Here is a 9,330-nt window from a genome sequence, read left to right as displayed (position 1 = left end):
CCAGAGAAGCAGGTGCAGGCAATGGGAAGTCCTGCCAGCATGTACTAAAATAGGGGATCTGAGCAGGGAATGATCAGAGCACTGGTAGCATTTGCTACAGCTTTTACCTAAAAACTGGAGATGATGATGATTGTATTTACCACATAAGGTACTTATGAAGATTAAATGGTACATGTCAAGCTCTTAGTATAGTACTTGGCATATAATAAGCACTTGATACTGTTATTATTTAATTTTTAAGTATTATTAAAATTGGATCAATTTATCTTTGGCAGAAATGCAATGAGCTATGCAGTGATATCATTTGCCCATGTCAAGCAGTGGGGTTGAGGGGGAGTCCATCTGTCAGTGATCTGTAAAAGCATCCTGCATTGAGTGGGAGGCTGGACCAGGGGGCCTCTAAGGTGCTCCCCTACTCTGAATTTCCACTGTGATTCAAATCTGTGAGCTTGCAGTCAACACATTTTGTGCCCTGAGCTGTATCCCCTGAGCCCACTTGATTTCTGGGGCAGCTTTGGTGGACAGGTCTTGGTTGCTGCTGGGGTGCATCTCAAGCGCATGCTGCCACAACTCTCAGCTTTCTTCTTTGGGCTTTTTTTCAAGGCAAGGCAGACTGGAGTTAATTTTTTTTTTTTTTTAAGGCAGTGGAGTTAATGCTCTCCAGGATGGGGGTGGGTATATTAAAGCTAATGAAGAACTAGTTCTTATCCTCTAAAGGTTGGTGGGGCTTGTGTGGAGTTAAAAAAAAAAAAAAAAGAAAAGAACATGGGGTACCTGGGTGGCTCAGTCAGTTAGACATCTGCCTTTGGCTCAGGTCATGATCCCATGGTCCTGAGATCGAGCCCCCACATTGGGATCCCTGCTCAGTGGGGAGCCTGCTTCTCTCTCTCCCACTCCCCCTGCTTGTGTTGCTCTCTCTCTGTCAAATAAATAAATAAAATCTTAAAAAAAAAAAGAAAAGAAATAATTGAAACGTACTTGCTACATTTGAGGTATGTTTGAGGTACACTGAGTGGAGCTGGGGGAATGTTTGAGAGAGGTGAGCTTAATCATGAAGAATAGAAGTCAGAGGGGCAGAGAGGAGGGAAAGCTTTTCCATTTGGAGAGGCCAGCAGGTGCACAGGTGTGGTGAAGAAGAGCAAGGCCTAGAGTGCAAGAGGCAAGGAACTACCGGAGATAGAAGAGAAGCTGAGAGCCTCCAAGACTTTTAGTCAGTAGAGGAATCAGATCTATTCTTTACTAAGTTTGCTCTGATGGCAGTGGGGAGGCTAGATTGGAGGGAGGAGTTGCCAGAGGTTGGCAGATGAATTAGGAGGCCATTCCAGAAATGGAGGAGAGGAATAATGACAGCCTGACCTAGGCATTTGAGCAAGGGTGGGGGCTTGCAGAGTGATTTGCATAATGGGAACTTTTAGGGGACAGGATTAAGGAGGCCAGAAGAGAAGGGAGGCAAGTGGTAAATTTTCTTCTTCTTCTTCTTTTTTTTTTTTTTAAAGATTTTATTTATTTGACAGAGAGAGACACAGTCAGAGAAGGAACACAAGCAGGGGGAGTGGGAGAGGAAGAAGCAGGCTCTCCACCGAGCAGGGAGCCTGATGCGGGGCTCGATCCCAGGACCCTGGGATCATGACCTGAGCCAAAGGCAGACACTTAACAACTGAGCCATCCAGGCATCCCACAACTTTTCTTCTAATAGACCACAACAAAGTGTTTAAGGGACAGCTACCCTGTCAGGTACTTCCTCAAATGACTTGTAGATGAAACAAGTCTTTTTTTGTTTTCTTCCCTTGAAATGGGCTCTAGAAGGACAGTCTATATTCCTTTTTAAAGTCTCCTGCCAACTCACACCAGATTTATTTCTAGAACACTGTGGTTCAAGTGAACCAAACCAGTATCTCCTTCACAGGTCTTTGGACAGATTATTAGATTCCTTGGGTTTTCCTTTCTTGTTGTGGAGTTTTTTCCTACATGGTACATGAAAAGATGTCTTGGAACAAGATGCGTTGGAATGTGAGGGAAATAATGTGGACTCACGCCAGCCATTTTTAAGAGTGATGAATGATCTGAGCAAAGATGCTCGCCAAATTCATCCTTATCCTTAGAGAGTGGGTAAAATATCAGGTGCAATATAAATATAGTCCCTCAGGGAAAAGTCATGGAAGAGAGTCTCGCCATTATAGATGAGTCTAAAACTCCTAAGTAGCCAATGCTTGTAATTATATGAAGACTGAAAGACAAGGCAAGGGATAGTTATTTTCATCCTGTAGAAACCTCAGAAACACATCTGTAACAGCTTATGATTAGAAGAGTACAGAGACACCAACCCTTGGAACCATTTATGTGATAAATTCCCAGAACTGCGTTATAATTTATCCTTAATGAAATAATGAATTATTATGCAGTAAAGGAAAACTTATCCCAGCAATCCACTGATTTGTGCTTAATGACTTTAACTTTATTTTTAGAATTTATCATCTCCAGTTTTCTTGGATGTGCTGTTTTATCTACAGATGAGCACATCATCTTGCAAATTACACTAAAGTAAATAAAATGAATGTTTGACATTTGAATACTATTTTGTAATATGTGCTTGCATATGTTTTTAATATAGAAAGTATTTTAATCACTTTTATATATCTCAGTAATAATGCATTTGATGTGGAATATTGTTGTCTGTCACACTGCTGTGTCTTTAATTCCCTACTGACTCTGGTTCTGGTAGTCTGCTAGTGAAATTCTGCAGACTTTGACATTTTTCTCAAAACTGGAGGATTCACTCACCGCATTTGGGGGGATGGCAGGAAAAGTTGGGCCATAACATAGCACATCTTCCTTTAGTATGTTTCTTTGATCAAAATTGAAAAAAATACAGATATATTGTGGAATAAATGTAAAATGTGTATGTATTTCGGAGATAATATAAAATCATGACGAATTGTTTTTATATAGAGCTTGGGAATAATTCCTGGTCTTCTAAACCTCTGTACTCCCTCACTTCCTTTCCCCATGTTTGCTTTCACTCTGTCTTGTTGCAGATGCTTCAGAGGAGGTTATTAAAGGACTAGCCTTGGGAAGACCCTAAAACTGGAGTCAGGATAGTCTTGTCTTGTCTTTGCTGCTTGGTAACCATATTACTGTAAACAAGGACATTAACCATTCTGAGCCTTAATATTCTATCTGTAGAATGGAGATTTTCTTACCTATCACTTGAGGTCACTAAGATTGAAATATAATTAGATTGTTAATATTAAACTGGATTTTGGTCTTCTCCAGTGAAATGATTATAAAAATCTAAAATATAGATATTTAAAAAATCATTTGAAAAGCAGGCTTCTTAAAGACTGGACCTCTGTTTTTCTGTGTGCTGTTCCATAGTTTTTACCTTGTTTTATTTCATGTTGGTGTCTTAAGTTCTTCTGACACAAATGCCCTTTGCATATTAAATACTTGGAATGTTTTTTCCTTCCACATAGAGATATACTTTCTCAATGCTCACTCCTTCAGATCATTCAGGTTTCTGTTCAAATGCTACTTCATCAGAGTGACCTTCCCTGACCAATATATCTAACTCTTTACCCCATCTCTATACTCTTCCCTTAACCCTACCCTTGCTTTTTTTTTTCATTCTCATATTACAATAGGTCCCTGAAGTTATATTGTATATTTGTTTAAGATCTATTCTCACGAATAGGAAATAGCTTCCCAAGGTTAGAAACATTCCCCCTTCCCCCACCCCTGCTATATCTGTTGTGTTTAAAACAATGTGTGGCTTCTAGTAGGCTGTCAATTAATACTTGTAGAAAGAAGGAAAGAGTGATTTTTTTCTTGGAAGGTATAGTCTCTCAGGTCTTTCATGTTCCCGTATTTGATAATGACATGGGAGAAAGTTATTTTTTGACTATAAAATACCAATATTGTAATTGTCATAAAAAATGGCAACTGGGGGCACCTGGGTGGCTCCTTAAGTTAAGCGTCTTACTTTGGCTCAGGTCATGATTCCAGGGTCCTGGGATTGGGCCCGTATCTGGCTCCACTCTCACGGGGAGTCTGCTTTTCCCTCTCCTCTCCCTCTGCTTCTCCCCTTTGTGATCTCTCTCTCATGTAAATAAATAAAATTGTTAAAAAATGGCAACTGATGGATGTGCTTAGATTAGGGGAGGCCAAGGAAGTGGTGGAGATGGTGTGTGGGGATGCAAGGCCCATCTACCCAGAAGGGTGGGGTGGGGGTCAGAAAGCTCTCCAGCTCTGGCCTTTACTATATTTCAGTAGTGGAAGCCCGATGTTGCCATATCTGCTTGCTTGCTTGCTTTATTTATTATTTATTTATTTGTTTTTATTTTTTGAGAGAGAAGGAAAAAGAGAAAGAGCGTGAGTGCACACGAGCAGGGGAGAGAGAGAGAATCTTCAGCAGACTCCCTACTGAGCAGGGAGCCTGATGTGGAGCTGGATCTCATGTCCCTGAGATCATGACCCTGAGATCATGACCTGAACTGAAACGAAGAGTCAGACACTCAACCAACTGAGCCACCTAGGTGCCCCTCTTCTTTCTTTTAAAGAAGATGCAAATCTCCATTTTACATATGAAGTGTTTTGATTTTTAAATGTTGGTGCAAAAAAATTTATTTTTTCAAGTAATTTACAGGCTAAACAAAATAATTCTGTGGGTTGCTTTGTGACCTCTGAGGTACATACTTTTCAGTCCTTAAGAAAGCCTAAAATACAGAGTGGGGCACATATGTACACATGGCTAAAATGTCCTGATAGCCCTTAGACCCTACTTGGGCTCCAGACTTGATGGGTTCTGGCCCCCAGTGGATGGCCTAATTGGATCCAACAGGAATTTATTGTAGGTTATGACAGGTATCTGGGACTAAGAGCCCTAAACTCCTGATTCAAAATGAGCTTAATATAAACTTTCCTCCCGGGATGGCCTCACCTTACCATACTCCCTTCTGTAACTCCTTAGCGCTTCCCAATTTGGGCCAATTTGGTTTTGCTCTTGCAAGTTTATTAGTCTAGGACCACTTCACATGCATGCATACTTCCTTTGAGCCCTGACAGTATCCTGGTAAAGCTCTTAATGTGGTATTGGTATCTCCCTCGCTAGATGTTACGAAAAGTGAGGATTTATTAGTGGCTGTGAAGTACAGATCTTTGTGCCCCAACAATATCTACTGAGGAACTTTGCTTGTATGGCTTGTACAAGAAACATTGGTTGAACATGAGCTCTACCAGGGCAAGTTTATGGTCTGTTTAGTTCCTAGAACAGTGTCTAACACTAGAATAGTGTCTTACAGTGGCCTATTGCTGGCACTCAATAAGGATTTTTTGATTGAATGACTGCTTTCCTCACTCACATTTTCCTAGGGCTTCTGTCAACTGAGCAGCCTTTATTGGCCCTGAATATCCATCACCCATTACCTCTTCTGTACAGTCCTGACTTCTCCATGATAATGTGGAGAACACCAGTTAACAGTAATAGATAAGAACATAAGCTTTGAAATTCTTCTGCTAGCAGAAGTTTAGCTTGAAGGACCAGTTTCTTTTAGAGTGTGATTTTTAATATTGATATTTATTAGATAGGATATAATTGTATGCAATGCTGATGTCTTCCATCAATTAGAAGAGTCTTCAGAGCTGCAGACAGGTCTTAATTTAATACCATCCATTCTCATGATAGGAAAGCATCAGCAGTTTCCAAACTTTATTGCTCTGGTGGCTTGATCAAGGTAGCAGTACTCCTGAGTTACCATCTACTGAGGCAAGTCATACACAGCACCCTGAGGAACCACAGAACAGTTGTGCCCCTGAGGTGATTCACCCAGTAGTTTACTTAGCTTGTGGACACTTCTTTGCCCCTGACAAGATTTCCTCCTTCTCTGCCCACACAAATCCACTTAGTGACTTTCACTATCAGTTGAATTGGGGGAAGGGCAGTTTTCTCTTAATGAAAAAAGTCAGCTTTGCATAGGCACAATGACCTGCCTCGATGAAAAAAGGCTACCTGGATGCCTACAACAGAACCCAGTTTTGCACAATAACCCTGGGCTGCAGTGTGAGGCTCCAGGAAATGTGATCTGTTTTCACACTGCCTAGTATTAGGGTACTGCTGCCACTCACTGTAAAGGTTACTATCTCTCTTTTATTGTAGTCACAAAAGCTAACTGCAAAACCCGAAACCTTGCTGGGAAATTGCCTACCTACACAAAGAACACAGAGACCCTATCGTTTCAGAGTTCACTTCTTTCCAAGCTTCTTTATAAAGGAGTTTTTGTCTGCCTTGCAAGGCTCCAAACACATAGGAACTGCAAATCCAGGTTAGCCAATGGCTTGTTTTAATGGAGGAAACCTCTCTTTGGAGGTTTGCATATAGGTGCTTTATAGTTAGCTCACAATAGTTAAGTGACACTGCAGCCCTGATACATCTTAGGTAGAGGGAGGGGGGAGGGAGTCAAAGAGAGAGACACACAGAGATAGATCCACGCGTGCACACACACACACACACACACAGGGAAGCTAACATAGAGGGAGAGTTTTCTACTAAATGATGTCTCCAGTTTTTTCAGACCCTATCAGCTTTCCTTAAGGGAGATGTTACAATGAATTCGTTTTCCCACTTTTTGCTTTCACAACCCTTGCGCTCAAGGTTTGAATACTATAATCACAATGTGGAGGGTGTTGGGAGGTACTTATTTTTATCCTGACTGCCAGCATCACCCAGAGTGTATGTGATCCAAATTTACACGCTGTGTATACGCACCATGTGGCCCTGCTGTCTGGCCAGCTGCTTTCTCCAAGGCAGAGATATGGTTAAATTTCATGTTTTGCCTCATTAAAAATGTGATAGCAAAAACACGTGAGTGAAGTCTCCTCTCACAGTAGCTTACTTAACACATATTGAAATGTGTTCCAAACGTGTTCTTAGTTGTTCAGTGGGAGCCAAGAATGGAGTAGGGCAGGGGGAGAGAGAGAGAGAAAGAGAGTGAGAGAGAGAGACTGCGTGTGTATGTGTGTGTGTGTGTGTGTTTATGCATAGTCCTGTGTTGCAGACATAGCTAATGCTTTAAACTGACATAGGCTCTTCTTCTCTCCTTGCCAACAGAAGCTTGCTTTCCCAGGGCAGCAACATGTTCAGCAAAGATTGGGTTTCCCTTGAGATAGGTGTGGCTCTGTGACCAGGCTTTGGCTGAGTAGACTTGGGCAAAGTACTTTGTGGAACTTCCAGAAAGGCTTTTTTTTTTTTTTTTTTTTTAAGATTCTATTTTTAAGTTATCTCTACACCCAACATGGGGCTCAAACCCACAACCCTGAGATCAGGAGTTGCATGCTCCACTGACTGAGCCAGCCAGGGATCCCCAGAAAAGCTTCTTGAAAAGGAGGGAGGATACTTTTTCCCTTAGTACTTCCTGTCTCCATGCTAGCTGGAATGCTGATATGAGGCTAGCGCCCCAATTAGCCATCTTAGACGTGGAGGTGACCTTGAAGACAAAGCTGTTTGTTGAGACATGGAGCAGGTAGGGTTCTTGGTCCTTGGAGACTTTGCTGAGTCATCACACCAGCTCTGACCTGCCTCCTCCAGAATTCTTTTTTTTTATGAGAGAAAATACCTATGTGTCTTTGGGTCGCTATTTTTGGATTCTCTGTCATGAGTAGCCAAGTGCAACTTCTAACTGATAGATCAACCTGAGGTTTTTCATTAACTGAAGACTGATTTAATGAGAGTACACACTGAAGACAGAGAACAGTGCCTGGCGTGGAATAAGTGTGCATAAACACTAGCTGTTACTGCCCCTTGGGGAATTATTAGATCCACCAATCATCTCTGAGTTTACACTTAAATGTGGAAATACCCATTTTAATTAGGCTTTGTGTTGTAATTACAAGGTCTTTATAAAAGTGTCCTTCGAGCTTGGCTGTCTTCAAATCCATGAGATTTGAATGTGCATTAGTTTGTTTCTTCATTTATTCATTCAGAAAATCTTTATTCAGTACCTGTTATGTGTAAGGCACAGCTTTAGAGGGTCCTGGAGGGTGGTTACATAAAGTAAAATGAGTGGAAGACTGGCTTCAAATTTACAGACTAGGAAAAGAGAGAATTTTTTTTGTTTTATAAGATTTTTATTTAAGAGAGAGAGAGCAGGAGCAGGATCGGGGGTCGGGAGGGACATAGGGAGAGGGAGAAGCAGACTCCTCACTGAGCAGGGAGCTCTACATGAGGCTCCATCCCAGGACCCTGGGATCATGACCTGAGCAAAAGGCAGATGCTTAACGGACTGAGCCACCCCCCAGCCCCCACCCCTGGGAAAGAGAGAATTAATACCTGATAATAACAGCCAAAGTTTATGGAGTACTATCAAATGCAGTAATTTACATGTGTTATCTAGTTTAACATTGATAGTAGCTCTTGAAATACAGTGTTGACTTAAAAAGCAAAGCCAGCTCTTTTACAGGCAAAATGAGTTTATTTGGGAGTAGTGTAGAATTGCAATTTGAGACAAGCAAACTGTGGTGAACCATGGGCAAGCCTGGAGAACAGAGGAGAGGGGCTTGTTTTTATTGGGGAAAGGAGGAAGCTGGAAGGGGCTGTCATGGGTTCTCATTGGTTGAGTGTGGCAGTTCCCAGTGGCTGGGCTGTTCCCGGGCACAGAGAAATTCTTCCTTCCTCCTGCTGGGGTATGTAAAGTAAACTTCCTTTTGGGGAATGTGAGGTATGCTTTTTACTGCTGGTGTAGTGTATGAGAGCTCTCCACTCAGGACTTTCTGACTCCATTTTTTTTTAAGATTTTATTTATTTATTTGACAGAGAGAGAGACAGCGGGAGAGGGAACACAAGCAGGGGGAGTGGGAGAGGGAGAAGCAGGCTTCCTGCCGAGCAGGGAGCCCGATATGGAATGCGATCCCAGGACCCTGGGGTCATGACCTGAGCCAAAGGCAGATGCTTAACTGACTGAGCCACCCAGATGTCCCTCTGACTCCATTTTTAATGAGCTTTCCTTTTTTTATTTTCAGAATGGGTTCTATTTTTTTTTTTAAAGATTTTATTTATGTATTTGAGAGAGAGAGAATGAGAGAGCACGTGAGAGGGGGGAGGGTCAGAGGGAGAAGCAGGCTCCCCGCCGAGCAGGGAGCCCGATGCGGGACTTGATCCAGGGACTCCAGGATCATGACCTGAGCCGAAGGCAGTTGCTTAACCAACTGAGCCACCCAGGCGCCCCTTGAATGGGTTCTATTGTTTTTCTCATTACACAGGCAAGGATTTGGAGGTATAGGGAGATTTGGTAATTTGTACAAAGTCATAGTGAGTGGTGAAATTGGAATTTGCAGAAGGTG

The sequence above is a fragment of the Mirounga leonina genome, unplaced genomic scaffold, assembly GCF_011800145.1.
Source record: "Mirounga leonina isolate KUSES-001 unplaced genomic scaffold, KU_Mleo_1.0 Mir_168, whole genome shotgun sequence".
Classification (NCBI taxonomy): domain Eukaryota; kingdom Metazoa; phylum Chordata; class Mammalia; order Carnivora; family Phocidae; genus Mirounga; species Mirounga leonina.
Note: the sequence above shows the minus strand (reverse complement) of the source record.